The sequence below is a fragment of the Bubalus kerabau genome, chromosome 8, assembly GCF_029407905.1.
Source record: "Bubalus kerabau isolate K-KA32 ecotype Philippines breed swamp buffalo chromosome 8, PCC_UOA_SB_1v2, whole genome shotgun sequence".
In the NCBI taxonomy this organism is placed as follows: Eukaryota; Metazoa; Chordata; class Mammalia; order Artiodactyla; family Bovidae; genus Bubalus; species Bubalus kerabau.
This window is the reverse complement of record NC_073631.1, coordinates 80,554,190-80,578,990: the sequence shown is the minus strand read 5'-3', so window position 1 is coordinate 80,578,990 and position 24,801 is coordinate 80,554,190. Positions and strand designations below refer to the sequence as shown.

At 40.1% G+C, this 24,801-nt stretch overlaps 1 protein-coding gene across 1 annotated transcript in view; it reads left to right on the top strand.

Annotated features, from left to right (window-relative positions):
- The first annotated feature begins 22,722 nt into the window (after positions 1 to 22,722).
- Positions 22,723 to 24,801, top strand: part of BLVRA (biliverdin reductase A) — a 45,922-nt gene continuing 43,843 nt past the window's right edge. Inside the window, exon 1 of the mRNA XM_055590716.1 lies at positions 22,723 to 22,818. The gene's annotated coding sequence lies outside the window, so the exon portion shown is untranslated. The remainder of the gene's footprint in view (positions 22,819 to 24,801) is intronic.

Sequence of the window (24,801 nt, the reverse complement as noted above, 5' to 3'; positions counted from 1 at the left end):
GCCACTTCATTCTCTAGGGATTGGAGAAGTTCTTCCCAACCCAGGGACTGAAGTTGCGTCTCCTGCTTGGCAGGTGGAGTCTTTACCACTGAGCCACCTGGGAAGCACAAAATATAGCTTTAATCATACCTGATGTTATTTTGCAAGAAACTTAGTAGCATCTTCACCTTGGACTTAAAACTTCATCAGTAATCTTTTCATTTAGTAGTCAGATTTTATTCTAAGTCAGTCAGTTTATAGTCGGTCAATTTATACTAAGGTTATTGCAAACGAACTGTCTTTAAATTTCTATCCTCCAGTTCTTCTTGCCTTTTACTCTGAAAGATGATTTTATCAAATACTCTACAAAATACCTGTGACCATCAGGTGTGAGTGACTTTACTCATTAGCTGTGAATGGCTTCCAGCTTTGTTTTAAAAACTTTCTTCAGTACATCTTCACTGAGCCTTTCTTCCCCTTCTATGGAACAGGTGTTTTTATTCATCTGTTTATTGTGGAGACTTTCTCTGAAAGTATTCCCTCCTTCTCTAAGATAGTTATCCACACACACCTTTCCCTCTTTAACTGCTTCTTTTATGTGCATGAGTGTTTTTAACCCTATTACAAATCAATGTTGAGTATCCAGGTCAGGATAAGTTCTCAGCCACAAAGGAATTGCAGCCTAGCAAGGGAGATACAACCTATGCTAAGGGCTGAAATTCAGCCAGGGCACACCAGTGCAACCCTACTGGTTGCCAGATACCAAAATACTTCTGTTCTAATTGATAAAAAGCTGATGCTATGGACCCCATGCCTTGTCAACCCAAAACCACAACCTTTGGCACAACCAGGTCCTACCTCTGAGACCCACCAGACACCCCTATGATCCAGCAAACAAAGATCTGGAGTTTTAGACAGCTCTGCAATGATATTTTGAATATTGCTCCACCCTCTATCACTAAATACAATAAAGTATGATAAAATGCTATTATATATTGATGATTTAAATGAAGTGTTAAAAAAACTCAGAGAACGGAGTACATATTGGGATGGGACTAAGAAAGACAAGAGAGCATCCAGGAAAAGTTTACAGACTTCCAAACTCTCAATTAATAGTAGTAATCACATGAACTTCCCTGGCAGTCGTGGTTAAGACTCTGTGCCTCCACTGCAAGGTGTGCAGGTTGAATCCCTGGTTGGGGAACAAGATCCCTCATGCCTTGCATCACAGCCAAAAAGTAAGGGGAAAAAAAATTCATTCATTCATTCATTTAAAATATAGTAATAATAAATGCCATTTATTAAGTGCTTACTCTATCATAGGCCCTGTGCCAAATACCTTTAACAAATATTCACTTCATTTATTCCTCATAAAATCATAGGACATATACAATTACAATTCCACTTGACAGATGAGCAGTATTGATCTTCAGTCAGTTCACAGTGGTACAGCTGAACCAGTCATTCAAAGTCACCTGTTTTGATGGGTCACAGTGTTTGTTGCGATCAGTCAGCACTTGAACTCTATCAGTTACTAAGATTTTTGAATATCACCCCTACAAATAAGAAAACTGACCCTGGAAGATAAACCAGCTGCACAAGATCACATAATAAATAACAGAACTGGAGTTTCAATCCAAGACTGAGGAACTCTTAAGTTCATGAATACAGCTTTTTAAAAAATTCATAATATAATAATATGCTTAATAAATTGATATAACATATATTAATATAATATATATTATAACATAAACATAATAAAAACTTGGGTTGGTCCAAAAGCTTGTTCAGGTTTTCCCTATGGGTACAATAAAACTGGAAAGAACTTTTGGGCCAACCCAATAATATGTTTCCTTTCTTTGTATCTTCTGGGAAAATGACAGTGATGCTATATGTTTTTAATCTCCCTAAAGCTTCCCATAAAAACAGAAAAATAGGGTAGGAAAGCCAAAACTCAACAACAAACCAGGTGGCTGGGTATTCTCACAAACTCTCAAATTTGAGTAGGTAGGAATCAAACTCCAACAGTGGAAAATCTCACATGGTGTCAGCAGCAACACAAGGAGGTCTTCCGAAAGCTGGAGAGCCCCCCCAAACGACCACAGATATTCTTGGAAATGCTCCCAGGGCCAATCTGAGGAGCTTTGCAGACTCCAAGTCCCAAGTAAGAGCAGAAGGGCTGGAGTAGTGTGAGCCCCATAAACTCTCAACTCTAAGTGACCAAAGCTTTCTTCCAGGGCAAAGCCCACCTTAAGGAGAGACTGCGGAAACAGAATTGAGCAGAGCAAACTGAGCAGGTTGGGCTTCCCAGATGGCGCTAGTGATAAAGAACCCGCCTGCCACAATGCATGAGATGTATGAGATGAAGTTTCGATCTCTGGGTGGGGAAGATCCCCTGACAGAGGTTACGGCAACCCACTCCAGTATTCTTGCCTGGAAAATCCCATAGACGGAGGAGGCTGGCAGGCTACATTCCATGGGGTCACAAAGAGTCAACCACAACTGAAGCGACTTGGCACGCAAATTGATCAGGTCAGGAACAGAAAGAGGAAAGGAAGCAGAAGGAGTACTTTACAACAGCAGCAGCAGAGGGCGCTCTAGAACTGAGAGGTTAAAAAAAAGATACTAACCTTCACTGAAAAGTTGCTCAGTCGTGTCCCACTCTTTGCAACCCGATGGACTATACAGTCCATGGAATTCTCCAGGCCAGAATACTGGAGTGGGTAGTTGGTTCCTTCTCCAGAGGATCTTCCCAATCCAGGGATCGAGCCCAGGTCTTCCACAATGCAGGCAGATTCTTAACCGTCTGAACCACCAGGGAAGCCAAGTACTCATTTCACTTAAACACGGGCAAGCAAATAGATCACATAACTGAAACTCATAAAAGTTACTATGAGAAAAAAAGGAATAAGCAGAATAACATCCCTACAGACAATAAAGGCACACTAAAAAACATGCCCACAAACGGATGAAAACATAATCTTATATTCCAAAGTAAGCCAAAAAATGAAATATTCCCCAAAGTTTTCTGAATCTGATTTAAAACAGTGGCAACAGCAATAAGCTGAGATTCAGGAACCTCAAGCAATCTCCCAAGACTTTCAGGAAACCACACTTTGACCTGCCATAATCAAATTACTAAAAACCAAAAGAGAAGAGAAAATCTTAAAAACAAGGAGAGCAGGAAAAGGACACATGCGTAAGAAATATGGCTGGTTTCTCTTCAGAAACAACAGAGGCAAGAAGGAAATGAAATAGTCCTAGTGTGGTGAAAAGGAAGAAACTGTCAACCTAGAATTCTCAATTTGTATTTTAAAACTTCCTACACTCTTGGGGAAAGGAATTTATAAAATTAAAAAGAATGACAATGAAATCACTATATATTGAAATCTATGAGATGCATGTAAAGCAGTGATCAGAGAAAAATTCATTGTACTAAACACTGTTAATCAAAAGTTTTATTAAATTAATTAAACTTCCAGGTCAAAACAAGGAAAATATAATAAACAAACCAAAAAAAAAAAAAGCAATAGGAGGAATAATGAAGATAAAAGCAGAAATGAGTGAGAATAGTAAAGCAGCAGGCATAAATCTAAATCCTATTTTTAATAGCTTTATTGAAATGTAATTAACTATAATTCACTCATTTAAAGTGTACTATTCAATGGCTTTTATATATTCACAGACTTGTGTAACCATGACCACAATCAATTTTAGAACATTTCATCACCTCAAAATGAAACCTCACATCCCTTAACTGTCACTTCCCCAATGTCCCCACCTACCCTCACAGCCCCAGGCAACCAGTAATCAACTTCTGTCTCTGCTGTGGTTGTTGCTCAGTCACTGAGTCCTATCCAACTCTGTGATCCCACGGACTGCAGCATGCCAGGCTTCCCTGTCCTTCACTATCTCCTGAAGTTTGCTCCAATTCATATCCATTGAGTTGGTGATGCTGCCTAACCATCTCATCCTCTGCCACCCCCTTCTTCTTTTGCCTTCAATCTTTCCCAGCATTAGGGTTTTTTCCAATGAGTCAGCTCTTCACATCAGGTAGTCAAAATATTGAAGCTGAAGCTTCAGCAGCAGTGTCCGCAGATATGCCTATTTGTGCCATGTCATAATAGAGTCATACAAAATGCTGCCTTGGCCACTGGCTTCTTTCACTTAGCAGAACATTTTCAGCCTTCGTTGTGAAAATGGTTTATATGTTGTATAGATTAAAAGAGAAATACTCAGAAGCAGAAATAAAATTATGCATATGGATGTTAACTGTGTTAATTGCATTCTGTATAATAAAAATTAGAAAATTGCCAAAATGTCTAACGGTAAAAAAATAATTAAGTTGACCTAGCATACCCTTAAGACAGAATATTTACATTGCCATTTAAAAATGTTATAAATATGAAATGAAATATGCACAAAGCCACTTATTTTGATACTATGTGTATTAGTAAAGACTGGGTTTAACTGAATATCCTATTAATTGGAGAATAGTCAGACAAATTATGATTTTCAATGGAGTTCTGTGAATCTCTAAAACGAAATAATGAATATCTCTTCACATGGCCATGGAGTGATTTCCAGGATATAGTGTCAAAAAAAAACCAAACTTCTATGAGTTAGAAGGATATGGATAATATGCTGTATTTTGTATAGAAAATAGGGGAGGGGAGAAAGATTAATATGCTTTTGCTAATTTTTTTTTAAATAGATGAAAAAAATCTAATCATTTTATAGGAAGTGAGTGAGGAACAGAGGAAAGGAAACAGGGATGGGAGCCAGACCACTCCAGATTTTCTAATTTTTATTTTGGAAACAAGTATTATTTCACATAATTAAAAAACAAAATTAAATTTATAAAACCTGTTCAAAGCAAAAATTAAACAAATGAACTTAACTCTGGATAAAGTTATTGGTATAACCACTTTTAGAAAAATTATTATGGCTTTAAAGCCCTGTATGGGCTCAGTAGTAAAGAATCTGCCTGCCAGTGCAGGAGACTTGGGCTCAATCCCTGGATCAGGAAGATCCCCTGGAGAAGGAAATAGCAACCCACTCTAGTATTCTTGCTGGGAAATCCTATGGACAGAGGAACCTCATGGGATACAGTCCATGAGATCCCCAAAGAGTCAGACATGGCTTAGTGACTAAACAACAATAACAATTTTGACTGTACACTTAAGGAAAAAAAAAACCTGCAAAGATATCTTAAATTGAATTCAACTGGTTTGTTTTTGTATTAATATTGTTACTTTGAAGGTATTACAATGGTTTATATGTAATATCAAATGTCTGTGTTTGTTGGGTAAAAAATCAAGTAAGTAATGACATTAGTGTTGTTGAAAACCAATTTTTTCACAATAAGAAAATGAGATGCAAAAATAAAATCAAAGAATGAAAAATCTGATACCCTTTATTTGAATTAAAAATACTGCTATAAGTGCAGGGTTTATTCATTTTCCTTTTCCTAAATAAATGCATATTTCCTAACCCTGACCACTAAAAAGGCCTAGAGATAATGACACTCCACTAGCAATGAACCCCTCCAGTGCTTATACTGTGGTTGCATAATATTATTCCTTCTTAAAAGAAACCAGACATTTGGAAGAAACACCTGACACCAGATATGGGACAGAAAGTATGAAAAATGTACTTGGGTTGTTTCATGAAGTATGAAAGCTGGGGCACTATCAAAAACTACTGGAGCCATGCTAGAACTTGAGCTCTTAACCAGAAATGTGTTCCCTTTGACCAACATCACCTCATTCCTCAACTCCAGCCCCTGGCGACCACCATTCTACTCTGTTTCTATGAGTTCAGCTTTTTTTAGATTCCATAAAGTGAGACTATGCAGTATTTGTCTTTCTGTGACTGACTTGTTTCACTTATCATGATGCCTTTAAGATCTGTCTATTTAGTTGCAAATGGCAAGATACACTTTTATTTTATGACTGAACAAATTGTATATATATAATAACTGTGTCCGTGTTTTTTCTTTATTCTTTTATCCATCAATGGACACTTAGACTGTTTCCATGTCTTGGCTACAGTGAATTATATGAGAGGCCTATGTTTAATTTTTTGAGAAACTTCCATACTATTTTCCATAATACCACACCAATTTACGTTTCCATCAACAATTCACAACGGTTCTCTTTTCTCCACATCGTCACCAACACTGGTTATCTCTCTTTTTTTTTTTTTTTATTTTACTTTTGTTTTGACTGCACTGGCTGTTCGTTGCTGTACAGTCTTTCTCTAGTTGCGGCGAGCAGGGGCTACTTCGCTGTAGCACCGGCTTCTCTTTGCGGTGGCTTCTCTTGCTGCGGAGAACAGATTCAAGGCGCGCCAGGCTTCAGTAGCTGCGGCTTGCGGGCTCTAGAGCGTGGATTCAATAGTTGTGGCACATGGGCCCAGTTTCTCTGCTGCTGCTGCTGCTGCTGCTAAGTCACTTCAGTCGTGTCCGACTCTGTGCGACCCCATAAATGGCAGCCCACCAGGCTCCGCCGTCCCTGGGATTCTCCAGGCAAGAACACTGGAGTGGGTTGCCATTTCCTTCTCCAGTGCATGAAAGTGAAAAGTGAAAGTGAAGTCGCTCAGTCATGTCCGAATCTTCGCAACCCCATGGACTGCAGCCTACCAGGCTCCTCCACCGATGGGATTTTCCAGGCAAGAGTACTCTGAGGCATGTGAAATCTTCTCAGACCCGTGAACCCGTGTCCCCTGCATTAACAGGAGGATTCTTATCCACTGAACCACCAGGGAAGCCCATTTGTTATCTCTTTTCAATAACAGCAATTTAGCAGGAGTGACTGATATCTCACTGTGGTTTCGATTTCCATTTCCTAATGATTAGTGACCCTGAGTACCTTTTCATGTACTTTCTGGCCATTTCTGTGTCTTCTCCAGAAACATGTCTATTCAAGTCCTTTGCCCATTTTTGGATTGGATTATCATTATTTTTTTGCTTTTGCATTGTATAGTTTCTTATATATTTTGGATATTAACTTCTTATCAGATATACTGTTTTTAAATATTTTCTCATTCTGAAGTTGCCTTTTCATTTGTCGATTGTTTTTTTGTTTTTGTTTTTTTTTTTTGCTGTGCAAGTGGTACTTAAGAAAACAAATTCACTGATCCCTTTAGTGGCTGTTAGGGCACCAATATAGTATTCAGAAAATAGATTAGTAACAAATAAGCATTCACCGGCATTTTCTCAACATATATTTCAGTTGAAGAAAGGAAATTCTTCTGAATAGAGAATTCCAACTAATGAACACAAGGAGAATGACAGGTTTATAAAATCACCTGGAGCAAGATAAGCAGTTGGACATAGAGGGTCAGAGCTCAAGAGAGCAATGATCCCTGGAGGTACACCCTTGGAAGTCATTAGGATATGATGTATGACAAAACCCTTGGGAATCTGTGGGACTCCAGGAAAGACTGGAAGAGAACCAAGAGTGTAATTACCTGTATGAAGGAATGGGTGGAAGAATCCTCTGGAGGAAGGATAACTAGTGAGAATAACTGAGTTGAATTAGTCAGGGATGTATGAAGAGAAACACACAAGAACAAACTAGCGATACAAAAGTCAAGTGGGAAGGGAAAACCCTTTCCCTTTAAGGAAATGATCTGGAAATTTTATGAGTCACCTATTCCCAACTGAAACTTAATCTCATGACTACATCTGGGCTGCCAAGAAGACTAGATAACATGGTCTGTTCTGGGCAGAGTGTGCCCAGCTAAAATTTGGGGCACCAAAAGCAGGAGAATGGATATTGAGATTGATGAGTAGTTTGTACCCCAGTATTCAATTTAGAGCCAGTTATGATTACGGAGCAGACATCTACTCCAAACAATTAAAAAAACAGTGGTAGAGAAGTCCAGGTTCCCAATGCAAGTGATAGGAGGTAGATGCATTTCTCAGTGTGGCTCAAATCAAAATCTGAGTTTGGAAAGACAGAGTAAAAGAAGTGAACAAAGTCATGAAACTCGTGAAGAATTTAATACTTTACTTCCTCCTGATATCCGAGAATTGAAGAGCAACCTTGAAACTTAAAGGTCGGAATTAGAGTAGTGGGTGAGGGTGAAGGGTGAGGCAGTTGGAAGAACAGCACCAGAGGAGATTTGCCACAATCTGGTCTGGCAGATTGGGGGTACACCGTCAAGGATTTGAAAGCAGAGGGAAGATCTGGGCATCTCCTGTAATTAGGCATCTCCTGAAGTCAGCACACTCGCTAGACCCAAAGCGGGAGTAGAAGTTAGGGGCTGGAGGTGTGAGACAAAACAGAGATAGCTAATGCTGGTTTGTCTAAGAGGCATCATCTCAAAGCTAGTGTATGAACATTTAGTGTTTCTACCTGCCCCAAACTCATCCTCCATGCTTTTGATACTGTTCCTGTTTTTTGAGAGAGCCCCCTGCCCCTACTCAAACCACATTCTTTGTGTGGAACATAGGACCTCAATCCTCCCAAATTGAATCACTGCTTTCCTCTAGGATAGTGACTGATACAGAGATAGGTGTGGCATCTTCTCCAAACCAAGGACTTGATGAGGCTCTGAAAGTAAAGCAGGGACTCTCTGCCACAATCTTGAACTTGGGAGGATATGGAAAAAAATGCCTTCTGTGGCCCTTAAGGAGATCTTGTCTAACAACTGAGCCAACAAGGAGTAGTTGACTGATGTAGACAGAGAAACCAGGTTCTGGAATGTTACTCATAGAATTGAGTCCAGCTGTGCCTGGAGCCAATGCTACCCTCAGAATTTTGTTACTGTCACAAGCCAATACATGCTCTTTTTGTTTAAGCCATGTTTAAGTTTTCTCCCACTTTCAACACAAGCACATCTAATACTGCCAGACAATTTAAATACATTATTTCATGTAATTTCACAATGTGGTTTGCAGGTATTACTATTCCCATTTTATACAAGTGAGGTGACTAAAGCTTAGAAAAATTTGGAAACTTGCACAAGATGCATAGTTCATTCAACCAAGTTTCAAACTCATATCTAGTTTCAAATTTTCTGTAACAATACAGTAGAGTCCCTCTTACTCATGTGATCAGCACATTAATGATCAGTTAACCAAAAGAGTAAAGGCAGAGAATTAGCTTTAAGCAACATGCACATACTCAGTGACCAATTTCTGGAAGATTTCAGAGATCTTGCTTTAGTTTAGTTATGACTTTCTAGTGTTAAATCACCTTTACATTCTTGATCTTATTTCACTATATTTAGTCACTGCATAATTCCGTTTGCTGGTATTTTAGCTGGATTTCTGCATCTATTTTTAAGAAATGGGCTTACAATTTTTCTTTCTCATATTTGTATGGTTTTCATATCAAGATTTGGAGAAGGAAATGGCAACCCACTCCAGTATTCTTGCCTGGAGAATCCTGTGGACGGAGGAGCCTGATGGGCTGCTGCCTATGGGGTTGCACAGAGTCGGACACGACTGAATCGACTTAGCATGCATAGCATGCACTTATCTCATATATTTTAAGACACATAAGTGTATATTTGTTTGCCAATATTTTCTTTAGGTTCAAGACATTTGTTTGAGTGTATGGCTGATGACTAGAGTTTTGTAACATCTTTCTTACATGAATCACACCAGGCATTGTGAAAAATTTGCTTTTAGCAATTTGAGTGCAGGACCCTACTTTTTTTCCTTCCAATAGACTACAATTGCTTGCCTACGTGTAATTCAACAGCAGGTTTTTCAAAGACTCACTCCTATCATGTCTTTCAAAGCATTCAACTTAAATCTTAGCTATAACAGGTCCTTTTTAAAAAATTTTTTTTAAATTTTTTATTTTCTATCATGTGTGCATGCATGCATGTTCAGTCATGTCCAACTCTTGGTGACTCCACAGACTGTAGCCTGCCAGGCTCCCCTTTCCATGTGATTTCCCAAGCAAGAATACTGGAGTGGGTTGCCATTTCCTTCTCCAATTTTCTATTGGCGTATAGCCAATTAACTATATTATGATAATTTCAGGTGAACAGTGAAGAGATTCAGCCATGCATATATACATGTATCCATTCTCTCCCAAACTCCCCTCCCATCCAGGCTGCCATGTAACAATGAGCAGAGCCCCATATGCTATACACTAAGTCCTCGTTGGTTATCCATTTTAAGTATAGCAGTGTGTATGTGTCCATCCCAAACTCCCTTACTCTCCCTTCCCCCATCCTTCACCCTGGCAACCATAAGTTAATTCTCTAAGTCTTGAGTCTCTTTTAACAGCTCATTTTTGCATTAATTCTTTGGTTGACATATTTACTTAAATTATAATGACTAATATAACTGGCGTTGGCATATACACACTGTGGTAGCTTTGTGTTGGAGAAGGCAATGGCACCCCACTCCAATACTCTTGCCTGGAAAATCCCATGGACGGAGGAGCCTGGTGCGCTGTAGTCCATGGGGTCACTAAGAGTTGGACACGACTGAGTGACTTCACTTTCACTTTTCACTTTCAGGCATTGGAGAAGGAAATGGCAACCCACTCCAGTGTTTTTGCCTGGAGAATCCCAGGGACGGGGGACCCTGGTGGGCTGCTGTCTATGGGGTCGCACAGAGTTGGACACGACTGAAGCGACTTAGCAGCAGCAGCAGCAGCTTTGTGTGGCTGCCGTAACTATCACAAACTGAGTGGTTGAGAACCACACAGATTTGTTGTCTCACAGATGTGCAAGCTAGAGTCTGAAATCAAGGTATCAGCAGGCCCACGTTTCCTATGAAACTTGAAGAGGAAATATTGTTCCTTGCCTATCTCTACTTTCAAATAATTGGCTGGAAATCTTTGGTGTTCTTGACTTGTAGACCTAATACTCCAGTTCTCTGTCTTTACATGGCCATCTTCTTTCTGTGTATGTCTGTCCAAATTTCCCCCTTTCATAAGAACATCAATGATATCTACTTAGAGTCTACTCTGAGGACTCTGATGTCGAGAATCCATCTCCAAATAAGGTCACATCCTGAGGTACTAAGAGTTAGGACGTCAGCAGGTCGTTTTGAGGGGACACAATTCAACCCTCAACAGTCCACCCGCTACACTGATGCTTGGTAAATTTACTGTTCGGCTGGTGGGAACAAAAGTGGGTGTGCCATACCACAGCTGCGAGTGTTTAGCATTGGTAAGTACATTTTGCAGGGAGAAAAGAAAATGTGGGTCGGTAAAAGGAGTCAATAAAGAAATTCCAGTGTAGGTTATGGCGGAAGATGCAGGGGATGGAGAGGTAAATTGATCGGGTGGAAGTTGACCCATTTTTTCTGTGTAGGCCACTTTAGCCACTGCTTTCTTTTACAAACTGGAGGTAGGTTTTCCTAAGCGGTATCTCCTGGGAAGGGAGGAGTCCCTCCAGATCTTAAAGTTGATGCAGATGGACATGAGGATTTTTTCTGATACAATAGAAAATATAGTAATCCCTTCAAAAATTTAGAATATATAGACATATTTATACATATTCAAAATTTACATTCAAAATTCTAGAATATGTAGATATATTTCTGGTGTTCTGAAACTTCCCCTGCCTGTGTATAAATAAGGTCACATTTGCATTTACTCTCCATTTTTTTCTAGTTGACCATTCCTGTCTACACATGCAAGATCCTGTGCAGTGCCCCCGTCTTCAGGTGGTATCTCAGAGGATTTCATAAAGAAGCCAAGGCATGCGGGATACTGCACTCTCCTGTTTCTGCCTGAGATTCTTCTAAAACTACAATGTCCTCCAAGTAATGCCATCTAGGACTGTTTCTTTAACGTGTTTTCCCAGTACCTTATACCAGTGCTCATACAGCATGTGCTCAATAAATAATTACAGAATGATGAACCCCTCTATGCCCTTAAGTGGCAGAGACAGTAAGAGCCTCCAGACATTCCCTTTAGTACCCCATAGTTTCTAGCCAGTTATAGAGTTAGATGGAGCCATAAGACTAATTCTAACCAAGGAGCAATACAAAGCCTTAAAATTGCACTCAGACGGCTTGGGGCAAGGGAATTGGAGCTTGATTCTGCATTTCTGCTAAGAGACCATAAGTAGAAATCAGAATCTCTTGGGTCTTAAGATCAAATAGGGCTTGATATTTGGATGGAGCAAAACACAGGGAGAAAAATACCTCTCACTTGCAGACTTTCTGCAATAAAGTCAAATGAATTTATAAGCAACTCGCTGATTCTGTGAGGGAGATCCTGAAATGGTTCTGACTGGCAAGGAATAATAAATGGAACCTAGGTGAACAGTTCCTATTATAAGATTTTGAGATAAACATACATGTGTGCATGCTACGTTGCTTCAGTCGTGTCTGACTCTGTGCGACCCTATGGACTGAAGCCCACCAGGCTCCTCCATCCATGGAATTCTCCAGGCAAGAACCAGGGGAACTTCCTGAATCAAGGATCAAACCTGTATCTCTTATATAAGTCTCCTGCATTGCAGACGGGTTCTTTACCACTAGTGCCACCTGGGAAGCCCTGAGAAATACATATATGATCTTAATTTTGGACTGGGATTTTTACAAACTCTTTGGAGGTGACTGTCACCAAGGACCTCTCTCCAGCAATTCTCCTGCCCTAAGATGTACTGTTGAAACCACACTCCTCCTCAGATGGTACTTGAAACCAGCCAAACCTCAGGCTGGGATTTGAACCCACAGGATGGGACTCAGACACAGCTGCACTGCAGATTGGGACTTAAATCCACAATCCCTGACTCAGAAGGGGACTTGAACGCACTCTTTTAATTAAAACTGCTCACCTGGTGTCAGGACTTACTGATAGTCAGGTCCTTTGGTCTCGAACCTGAGACCAAAAAGAATTCACTGTGGGGCTAAGTGACAGGAAAGAGTGAGCTTATTAGCATAGGGTGTTTGTAAGACATACAATAAGCAGGCAAGGGAGCGCAGCCCTGAGAACAACTAGGGCTGCGTTTTTATAACCAAGGAAAAAGTGGGGAGGAGAGAAAACCACCTTCTTTTTCATTCCTGGGTAGATGTCAAGGCTTACATGATTAGTTCCTCCTTTAATCCTATATGGTCTAAACAGAACTGTCATGGCACTATTTAAATCATGTATTTATTAGCAGAAGAGTGGTAACATATATTAAAATGCGGTAATTCATCTCAGGTTTTGGTGTAATGCCCCTTTTGCTTAGTTTCTTTCCCCTTTCACCTACATTCTTGGCTTGGCTACATATAGGAATGCAGTTTTTCTCAGGGCCCATTATCTTAGAGACCTCACAAGGTCAAATGCAGGTATTGTATCCATTTTTCTGTGGTAGTGACCTAAGTTAAGTCTGTTTAGTTTCAAAATGTTCTGATTGTTGCTTAGCTTCCAGGCATTTTCTGGTTGGTGTCTAGCTGATGGTATTCTCCTGAAGTCTCTGTCTTCCCCTGGTGGCATAGGATCCTTCTTCAGAGGATCCCTCTGCCTCTCTAGGCGGCTTTATTGGACTGGACCCAAAAGGACCGTCTCTTCTGCATGGCTTACACCTGACCATGGGAAGCACGAATGCATCCTATAAATGGACCCTCTATGCACGCTGACCAGTGCCAGCCAAGCAGCACACTGCGGGCTCTGCTTCCCCAGCCGGCTGCAGCGTGTCTTTCCCAGCTGAGAGTAGATGACAGTCCAGAGGGTTCTTCAAGTATACTTATCAAGGTCTCCAAGTGGTCTTCTGGAAGCCTGGAGGAATGATGCTGGCTGCAGTTTTCCTCAAATGGGGAGAAGGGGAATTCACAGCACAGCAAGAACTGATCAGAGATTTCATTACCAAATCATCCCTCCCCTTTGATTCCTTCTTATCTCCTTGGAGATCTGGTCCTAGAATTTCACATCTAGTGTATCTTGATTTCTTAATCAAAATCTATACAAAATCTGTCACTCGTAGGGGGAGGGGGGAATAGCAAACAGAATATCAGAGAAGTGGAGGTGGAGCCCTAACACAGCCCCTTGTTTAATGCCGTCTGAATGGGGGCTTCCTGCTACTTGTGGCCCGAGGCAGCCTGTTACTGTTCCCCACCTCCAACCTCCACAAACGCCTTCAGGTTGGAGAAGGTGACTTTTTATAATGGGAAGTTCTCATAAAAGTAGAAAATGAACATAAAATCAAACTACACAAGGATTAAGATAAACAACACTTTCATGACACATTACTACAAGAAAGGGCTTTGGCAGTATCAACTACAATTGGCACTTGCCTCGGGCACTTGCCATCCACCTCTACCAGGATTAAATCATGTGCTGCTGCAGCTGCTAACCTCCAACACTCCCTGAACGAGTCCAGAATGGAGAGCAGAAACGAAGCACTCTGTGTTCTGGGAAAACTGGCAGGGCAGGTCCTCAAATAGATATTCGTGGGAGCTGATTTTATGAGCCCAATTCTTATATCTCCTCATATCTAGAAAAGCACTAAAATCCTTCATGTGTAACAATTGTTTCTTGTGACTAGAAGTTTCCCAAGATCAGCAGAAATTTTCTACAAAAAAATATGTGCTTGATTGCAAGTGTACTCCCCCTTTACCAAAATCACATATACACTGTCCTCCCTGCCCTCTACCTCTTTGGAGCAGTTTCTCAGAGCTATCTGAGGTGCTGTCTCCCAGGCCCCAGTCCTCATACTGCCTCAAATAAAATTTGACTTGCAACTCGCACATTTTGCGGTTTTTTAGTCAGTAGCAGCCTCATCCTTACACCCTACACTTGAGGACACGTGTGGCCCCTTTCACAGACTTGCCCAAAGTTTCTCTGGGTGAGCTAGTCTGACTCAGCAAGTGACAATCTTGTGGCTTTTGCCTAGCCAGCATCTCTTCTCCTGATGGCAGAACACAGCATTTCCTTATGGGGAACCACCACTTCTCCATGCAGTTTATTTAAAATTATCTCACATTCAGACCCCAGAGTTTTGGCTTATGATCTAGGCCTTGCCTGTGAAACTACAGCACCCTTCTCATGGCAGTTAACTTTTTTTTTTTTTTTTTCAAGAAAGGGCATATCATGGCTCAAGTAGCAAGAGTAGGAGTAGATGAATGGAAGAGACAGATAATAAACAATAAGCAGAATAAATAAATAAATAATCGAGTATATTAGAAGATGATAAATGTTATGAGAAGAAATAAGCAAATTAAGGAATTAGGAGCAGGGAGATGATAATTTTGAGTAAGGTGGTAGGGATAGTTCTCACTGAGATAGAATTTAAGCAAAGATCAGGAAATGGGAATTAGTCATGCATTCCAGAGCAGGACAACCCAATGTAAAGGCCCTATGGCAGAAGCCTGCCTGCCTTTTCAAGGAATGGCAAGAAGGCCAGAGTAACTGAATTAGCCAAAGAGGGTTGTATTTTTTTGAGATCACTGAAGCACTAGGAAAGGATCCTCTAGGGCCTTGAGGGGTTTGGCTTTTACTCTGAATTAAATGGGAAACCACTGGAAGGTTTGGGAAGAGGAGGTACGTAATCTTTTATTTTTTTCAAGGTCACTCTGGCTACTGTGTGAGGATAAACTGCAGGAAAGCCAGGAAGAAGACCTCAGTGACTCAGGTCGGAGATGAACGAGATATGGTAAGAAGTAGTCAGACTGTATATGCTAGGAGGGTCCACCCAACAATTTCCTGGCCCACAGATGTGGGATGTGAGAGAAAGATAAGTCAAAGTTAACATTAAGTTTTTGGCCTGAACAGCTGGAAAGATGGAGTTGGTAAAGTATGGGAAGAGGGAATTTGTGAGGAAAAATCAGGGGCACAGATCTGTGCATGTTAAGATGGAAATGTATTTCAGACATCCAAGGAGAAATATTAAGTGGACTGTGAAAGAGAAGAGTATGGCGCTTAGGAGACGGGAATTTAAATGCAAGATAAAGACTTGTTTTCTCTCTTCTCACTTGGTTAAGCAGGTTTGTCAGGTCAAAGGATAAAGTGTGGGTGGGTTTGATCTCTGGGTCAGAAAGATTCCCTGGAGGAGGGCATGACAACCCACTCCAGTATTCTTGCCTCGAGAGGCCTGGCGGGCTACGGGCCATAGGGTTGCAAAGAGTCAGACACAACACAGGGTAAAGTGTGAAAACTGTTTGTCGAGGGAAATGCCAGTCAACCTACACGTCGCAGTCCTGATTATGGAAAGAATAGGACACATCAAGAATCTGTCTGCCTATCCAGACAACAACTGCACTGTCAGAATCTGTCCGAGGTAATTATTTTGGAACTCCGGAGTCTGCTGAAGGCTTTCAACTTCCAGGAGAAGATTTGGACAGCAAATTGTGGTTAATTTCAGCCAATTTCAACTGTTAGCACAGAAGCAGCTCCCCATCCTCCATCCCCAGCTGCATGGCAGACAGCTGTGCACATGCTCCTGGAATGGCTTATATAGAGCTTGCAGGAGGCAGGAGCCTGTCCTCTGAATATCTGCCTCTGAGCACAGATTACTACTCATGATCACAGAGGTGCAATCAAAGAGGGGGGCAGCCACAGTTGCACCTCCCTTCGTTGGTGCAAATCCTTCCTCCCCAACTGAAGTGACCTACAGAGGATTAAAAGGGCCCTTCCCCCACCACCTCCCCTTCCTCATTTGCTTTTTCCCCCTTTGGGAGCCAGACATTAAAGACTAGGACATAAAAAACAACTGTATGTAAGTGGTGAATTGGAAAGTGACCACACATACCCAGGAAAAGTCTCACAAAAGACCAGAGAAAACCTCAAATGTACATATTAGGCTGATCCTCATCACACAAGTAACCTACAACAATCAATAAAAACAAAAACAACAGAAATCAGTAGACCCTGGGGAAAGGGAAGATTTGATTTCCAGCATTACCACATTATTAGATTCAAATGATCAGCGTTACACACACACACACACACACACACAAAATCACAAAGCATACAGAGAAAGTATAGCCCATTCAAAGAAAAGAAATGAACAGAAACTGTCCCTGAAAAAGATCTAATGGCAGATATACTAGACAAATCTTTAAAACAACTGTCTGACAGATGCTCAAAGAACTAGAGAGATATGTGGGAAATGTCAAGAAAACAATGTGTGAGCAAAATGGAAATACATAGAAAGCCTAAGATGAAGTAGAAAAGAAATTCTGGAATTGAAAAGTACAGTAACTGAAATGAAAAATCAACAAGAAGGATTCAAAGGCAGATTTGAGCAGACTGAAGAAACAATCAGTAACTTAATAGGACAATTAAAGTTATCAGCTATGAGGAACAGAACGAAAATAAATGAAAAATGAACATAGCCTAAGGGACCTACAGGACATCAAGCAGAACAATATGCGCCTGTGAGAGACCAAGAAGAACAGAAGGGGGCAAAGAGAATATTTGCAGAAACAGTGACCGAAACATGCCCAAACGTGGTCAAATACATGAACATAAACATCCAATAAATTTGACCAACTCCAAATAAGATGAACTCACATATCCATACCAAGATACATATAGTCAAACTTACAAAAGCCAAAGAAATGATCTTAAAAGAAGCAGAGAGAGGAGAAAATCATCACATACAAGTATACTCAAAAAGATTATCAGCAAATTTCTCTTCCGAAAACTTGGAGGCCAGAAGTGGGCTGATATATCCAAAGTGCTAAAAGGAAAGCATATCAATAAGAATCCTAAATGTGGCAAAACTATCCTTCAAAGTTGAGGGGAAAATTAAGATAATCCCAGATAAACAAAAATTGAGGGAGTTTGTAACCATTAGATCTGCCCTGCAAGAAATGCTCAAGGGACTCCTGCAAGGTGAACTGAGAACACTCAATAGTAACTCGAAACTGTATGGAGAAATCATGGTTTCAGTAAAGGTACATGAGCAATTATAAAAGCTATATCATTGCAACAATGGTTTGTAACTGCACTTTTTGTTTTCTACATGATTTAAAATAATTATTCGTTTATGTTTTGGGGCACACAATGTGTAAGATGTAAATGTGCAACATCAACAGCCAAAGGAGGCGGGGAAAGAACTATAAAGGAACAGAGTTTTTGCATGTTATTGAAGTGAAGCTAGAGTAAATTAAAATTATAATGCTATAACTTTAGGATGTTAAATATAATCTTCTTTGGTGGCCACAAAGAAAATAGCTATAGAATATACACAAAAGGAAATGAGATAGAAATGTAATCATTTTACTATCAACTAAACACATAAGAAGATATTAATGCAGGAAATGAGAGACAAAAAAGGTATATAGAAAACAACTAGCATGTGACAGAAGAGCTTTGCTGTCAGTAATTACTTTAAATGTAAATAGATCAAATTCTCCAGTCAAAAGACTCATACTGGCAGAATAAATAAAACACATGATGCAACTCTATGCTGTCTGTAAGAGATGCACTTGAGATCCAAAGACACAAACATGGAGAAAGAGAAAGGATGGGAAAAGATAATCCATGAAAACAGTAACCCAAAGAGAGCAGATATGGCTATAATAATACCAGACAAAATCGACTTTAAATCCAAAAAGATGTGACAAGCACATTATATATTCATAAAAGATTCACTCAAGAAAGAAGATTTAACAAGTATAGACATATACACACTTTAATATAGAATATCAAAATATATGAAGCAAAAATTGACAAAATTGAAAGAAGAAATAGTTCTACAATAGTAGTTGAAGACTTCAATGCCCCACTCATAATAATGGCTAAAAAAAAAAAAAAGACAGAATATAAGAAAGGAAATAGAGGACTTAATACAGTAAACCAACTGATCTAACAGACATACACACAGCGCTCTACAACGGACTACACCTTCTTCTCAAATGCACCTTGGACATTTTTCAGGATAGATCACATGTTAGGCTGCAAATTAAGTCTCAATAGGTTTGAAAACATAGATATCATACAAAGTACCTTCTCTGACCACAACGGATGGAATTAGAAATCAATAACAAGAAGAAACCTGGAAAATTCACAAAGTTGTAGAAATTAAACAATATACATACAAACACCCAATGGATCAAAGAAGAAAATATAAGAGAAATTAGCAAATACTCAGAGATAAATAAAAATGAAGACATGGCATACCATAACTTATGGGACTTATCAAAAGCAGTGCTAAGGGGAAAATTTATAGCTATAAATGCTTACGTTAAAAAATAAGAAAGATTTCAAATCAACAACCTAAGGAACTTGAAAAAGAAGAACAAACTCAAAGCTAGAAGAGAGGAGACAATAAAGATTAGATCACAGATAAATGAAAAGAATATAAATGAAAAGAATATAAAAACAATAGAGAAAATCAATGACACCAAAAGTTGGTTCTTTGACAAGATCAGCAAAATTGGCAAACCTTTAGTTACATGGACTAAGAAAACAAAGAAGACTCAAACTATGAAAATCAGATAAGAAAGTAGTGCCAACACTACTGATGCTACAGAAATAAAAAGGATTGTAAGAGAATAGTATAAACAACTGTACAACAAATTGGAGAACCTACATGAAATGACAAATTCTAGAAACACAGAACCTATCAAGACTAACTCATGAAGAAACAGAAAATTTGAAATGTAGCTACAACTGGTAAGGAGATTGAATCTGTAATAAATACTTTCCACAAATAAAAGTCCTGGACCTGATGGCTTCACAGTGAAGCTATCATTTAAAGAATACTAATACTTCTCTAATTTTCCAGAAAAAAAATAATAAATGAAGAGAAGGAAATACTCCCTACCTCATTCTATGAGGCTACCATTACCCTGACACCAAAGACAGATAAAGACATCCTAAAAAAGGAAAACTACAGATCAATATCCCTTATAAACATTGATGAGAAATGCTCACCAAAATACTAGGAAATATAATTCAGCAGCATATTAGAAGGATTATTCACAATAACTAAGGACCGTTCAACATATGAAAATCAATCAATATAATGAGTCATACCAATAGAATGAAGCGGAAAAAGCACATGATCGCTCCAATTGATGTAGAAAAAGCATTTGACAAAATTCAACACCTTTTCATGATAAAAAACACTCAATACACTAGAGTAAAATGAAACTACCTCACCATAGTAAAAGTCATTTATGACAAACTGTCAGTGAACATCACAGTCAATGGTGAAAGACTCAAAGCTTTTCCTATAAGACAAGGAACAAGGCAAGAATAGCCACTTTTGCCACTTCTATTTGATACAATACTGAAATTCTAGCCAGTGCAATTAAGTAAGAAAAAAAAAAAAAGGTCATCCAAATTGGAAAAAAAAGAAGTAAAAGTGCATCTGTTCATGGATGATATGATCTAATATATAGAAAGGCCCAATCCATCATGGAAAAAAAACAAAACTACTAGAACTAATAAATTTTCATCAAAGTAACAAGTCATAAAGCCAACACACAAAAATTAGTTGCATTTTTGTACACTGACAATGAACTATCTGAAAAGAAATTACAAAAACAATTCTATATATAACAGCATCAAACAGAATAAAATACCTAGGCATTAAGTAAGGAGGTGAAAGGCTCATACAATGAAAAATACAAAACAATGCTGAAAGAAATTAAAGAAGACATAAATAAATGGATGTACATTCCATGTCCATGAAGTAAAAGACAATATTGTCAAAATGTCAATAAAATTCAACTAATCTATAGATTCAAAGCAATCCATATGAAAATTTCAACAATTTTTTTTGCAGAAATAGAAAAAACTACCCTAAAATTCATGTGGAATTTCAAAGGACCCCAAATTGCCAAAACAATCTTGAAAAAGAGCTAAAGTGGAGGACTTCACCCCTGATTTCCTGATTTTAAAACTTATCATAAAGCTACACTAATCAAAAAAGTGTGGTATTAGCATAAACACAGAGACATTGACCAATGGAATAGAATAGGGCATCCAAAAATAAACCCCAAATGTAGTCAAATTATTTTTGCAAGGGAGCCAACACCATTCAATGGGGGAAAGTACAGTCTGTTCAGTAAATGTTGCTAGAAAAACTGGATATCCACATTGAAAAAGAATAAAGTTGGACCCCTACCTGACATAGACAAAATTAACTCAAAAACAGATAAAGGACCTAAATGTAAGACATAAACTTCTACATGGATTTAGCAATGATTTCTTGGATATGACACCAAAGGCACAGGTAACAAAAGGAAAAATAGGCAAATTGGACTTCATGAAATTAAGACAAATTGTGCATCAAAAGTAAAAAGAGTAAAAAGGCAACCCATAGAATGGGAGAAAACATTTGCAAATCATATATCTGATAAAACATTAATACCCAGAATATATAGAGAACTCCTAAAACTCAACAACAAAAACCAAACAACCTGATTCAAAATGAACAAAACAGATTTTTCTCCAAAGAAGAGATCCAAATCATTAGGGAAATGCAAATCAAAACTGAATTGAGATACCACCTTACATCCATTAGGCTAGCTACTGCTGAAACGAACAAACAGAATATGAGTGTTTGCGACGACATGGAGAAATTAGGACTTTGTGCATTATTGGTGAAAATGTAAAATGGTATAGTCACTATGGAAAACTGGTGTTTCCTCAAGTAATTAAAGATAAAATTACTATGAAGTTATGAAGTGAAGTCGCTCAGTCGTGTCTGACTCTTTGCGACCCCATGGACTATAGCTTACCAGGCTTCTCAGACTATGGGATTTTCCAGGCAAGAGTACCGAAGTGGGTTGCCATTTCCTTGTCCAGGGGATCTTCCCGACCCAGGGATCAAACCCGGGTCTCCCGCATTGTAGGCAGACGCTTTATCCTCTGAGCCACCTATGATCCAGCAATTCCATTTGTGGGCATATACCCCAAAGAATTGAAAGCAGGGTCTCAAAGAGATATTTGTATACCCATGTTCATAGCAGCATTATTTGTAATAACTAACCCAACAAAGCAAGTCGTGTGCATCAGTGGATAAACAGATAAGCAAAATGTAAATATACATTCAATGGAATATTGTTCAGTCTTAAAAAGGAAGGACATTGTGTGATATGTTACAACATGGATGACTCTTGGGGTCATTATGCTAAATGAAATAAGCCAGTCAGAAAAAGATACATAATGTATGATTCCACATATACGAGATACACCAGTCAAAATCATAAACACAGAAAGTAGAATGGTGCTTACCAGAACTTGGGGGCAAGAAATAACCAAGGAGTCATGGTTTTATGGGTATAGAGCTTCAGTTTCACAAGATGAAAGCAGTTATGGATAGTGGTGTTTTTGCACAACTAAGTAAATGTATTTGATACCACTGAACTGTATACACTTTAAAAATCGTTAAGATCGAAATGTTATGTTACAGGTATTTCAACATACACACGGAGGAGAAAAAAATGCCTCCCTGGTTATTCCACCAGGGCCGGAGCTACTAACCCAAAAAAGATCCAGCGGGTTCCCGTGGCGGGAGTGGGGCAGAGGAGGGGGCTCCGATGCCCCCAACTAGAGATGGGGCACACGGTGCACAGCCCCAGACACTCTGCGGGCCCGGAGCACGAGCTTAGGGCTCCCCGCTCCCCTGCGGATGCGCGCCCTCAGCCCACTGGCGCCGCCAAGCAAGGCGCAAGGGACAGGGCAGGAGCTGGGCCGAAGACTGCCGCCTGGACAAGATCACAGCCAGTTCTGCGGCTCGGGTAACCTAGCAGAGTGCTGGGGCTGCGCCCTCGGGGGAGGAGGCGTAGGCGGGATCCCTTCCCCACACACTCCCCACCCCGCCCGGTTTCTCCTCCTTCCTCCGCTCGCCTCTCCCCGTCCCTCCGACTCGGCAGCCAATCCCAGCGCGCTCCTGCAGTGTTCGTAGGGCGGGTGGTGGCGCGGAGCCCGGAGGTGGCTCAGAGAGCTTCAGCTTTGTGCCCAGCGGCAGGTAAGGCGCGCGGGGGGATTGGGGTCAGGCTTTTCTGAAACCCTCCAGAAGGAGCTTAAAAACCAAGGCGCGCGGGAGACCCAGCTCCTGACCAGCCACCGGCCCAGAACTCTCGGCGCCGCCCGCCTCGCCCGGACCGGCAGGGAGCGGGGGCAAGCGAGACTCGGTTGGCCGGCGATCGCTACGGGCTCCTTGGGGAGGGCCTGAGTCAAATAAACAAAGGCCGAGTATTAAGAACATTTCATCCCTATTTCATTTATAAAATGGTGATGGTTTCGGTTTTTATGTAGAGGTATTCAGCTAGTGTTTCGGGGGATGCGGCGTAGTGGGGCGGCAGGGTGAGCGAACGGCTGTGCTCGGCATCTCCAGCGGGGGTGAGAACTCGGCCGGCTGGGACTCCAGGGTCCCGCCGGCCTGGGGTTCTGCTCCTTGGTATGAATCCTCCTCAGGTCACTTAACCTCTCCTGACTTAGCTTTCCTCTTTGGAAACTGTAAACTCTTAGCATTTCAGACGTTGTTCTGCGGGTTACATGATTTAAGTGCACTCTAGAAAAACTAAGGCTGAGCTCCCAGCAACACAAGGTTATCTCGACACAAATGTTTAGAAGTACTGATACCCTGAATTGTCCTACAAAGGAACTAGGGTGGTTTGCAACAAAATCATGTAGAGGCGTAGCAAGTCAGCAGAAAATAAATGTAACCAGATATGGGGAGCAAAGATAATGTAAGAGAGAAAGTAAGTCCAGGGGAAAAAATAAAGTGTGAACTTGCTGTGAAAATGGAAATGTTCTATATTTAATTAATTTACATTTAAATAGTATATGTCTGTTTGTTAAACAGTATGGAGTTTCCTCAGAAAACTAAAAATAGAATTACCATAGGATCCAGCCATCCCACTCCTGGACCTGAGAAAACTATAATTCTAAAAGAAACACACACCCCAATGTTCATAACAGCACTATTCACAACAGCCAAACATGGAAACAAGATAAATGTCCAGTGACAGATGAATGGCTAAATAAGATGAGATACATATAAACAGTGGAGTATTAACTCAGCCACAAAAACGGAAACACGCATGCAACTAGAGATTATCATACTAAGTGAAGTAAGTCAGAATGAGAAATACCATATGATATGACTAATATGTGGAATCTAAAATATAGCACAAATGAACCTATCTACAAAACAGAAATAGACTCACAGACATAGAGTACAGACTTATGGTTGCCAAGGGGGAGAGGGGGAAGGGACAGGGATGGACTGGGAGTTTGGGGTTGGTAGATGCAAAATATTACATTTAGAATGGATAAACAACAAGGTCCTAATGTATAGCACAGGGAACTATATCCAATCTCCTGGATAAGCTATAATGGAAAAGAATATTTTTAAAAGAATATTTAATATGTGTATAACTGAGTCACTTTGCTGTACAGCAGAGATTGGCACATTGTAAATCTGCTATACTTCAATTTAAAAAAATAGTGTGTGTCTAATGGCTACCTTGGGGCTTCCCTGATGGCTCAAGCGGTAAAGAATCTGCCTGCAATGCAGGAGCCACAGGAGATGCAGGTTTGATCCCTGGGTCAGGAAGATTCCCTGGAGAAGGAAATGGCAACCCACTCCAGTGTGCTTGCCTGGAGAATCTCATGGACAGAGGAGCTTGGCGGTCTATAGTCCATGGGGTTGCGGAGAGACATGACTGAAACAAATTAGCCTACAGTGGCTACCATATAGGACAGCACAGATCTATATTGCTTTTGTGCTGAGTCTTAAATTTGCCTCTAGGAAAGTAAACTTGGTCAGTTGCATACGTACATGTCATTTGAAAGTAAAGAATACTTCATTCATTCCTCAAATATGAATGACCTTGAAGGAAGTAGAGTCATTCCTTATAATTGGTTGTAAAGACAATTTTCTGGTTTTCATTATTAAAGCACCCTGATATATTGCCATGTGAAATTCTGTGCACTCAAGGAACTG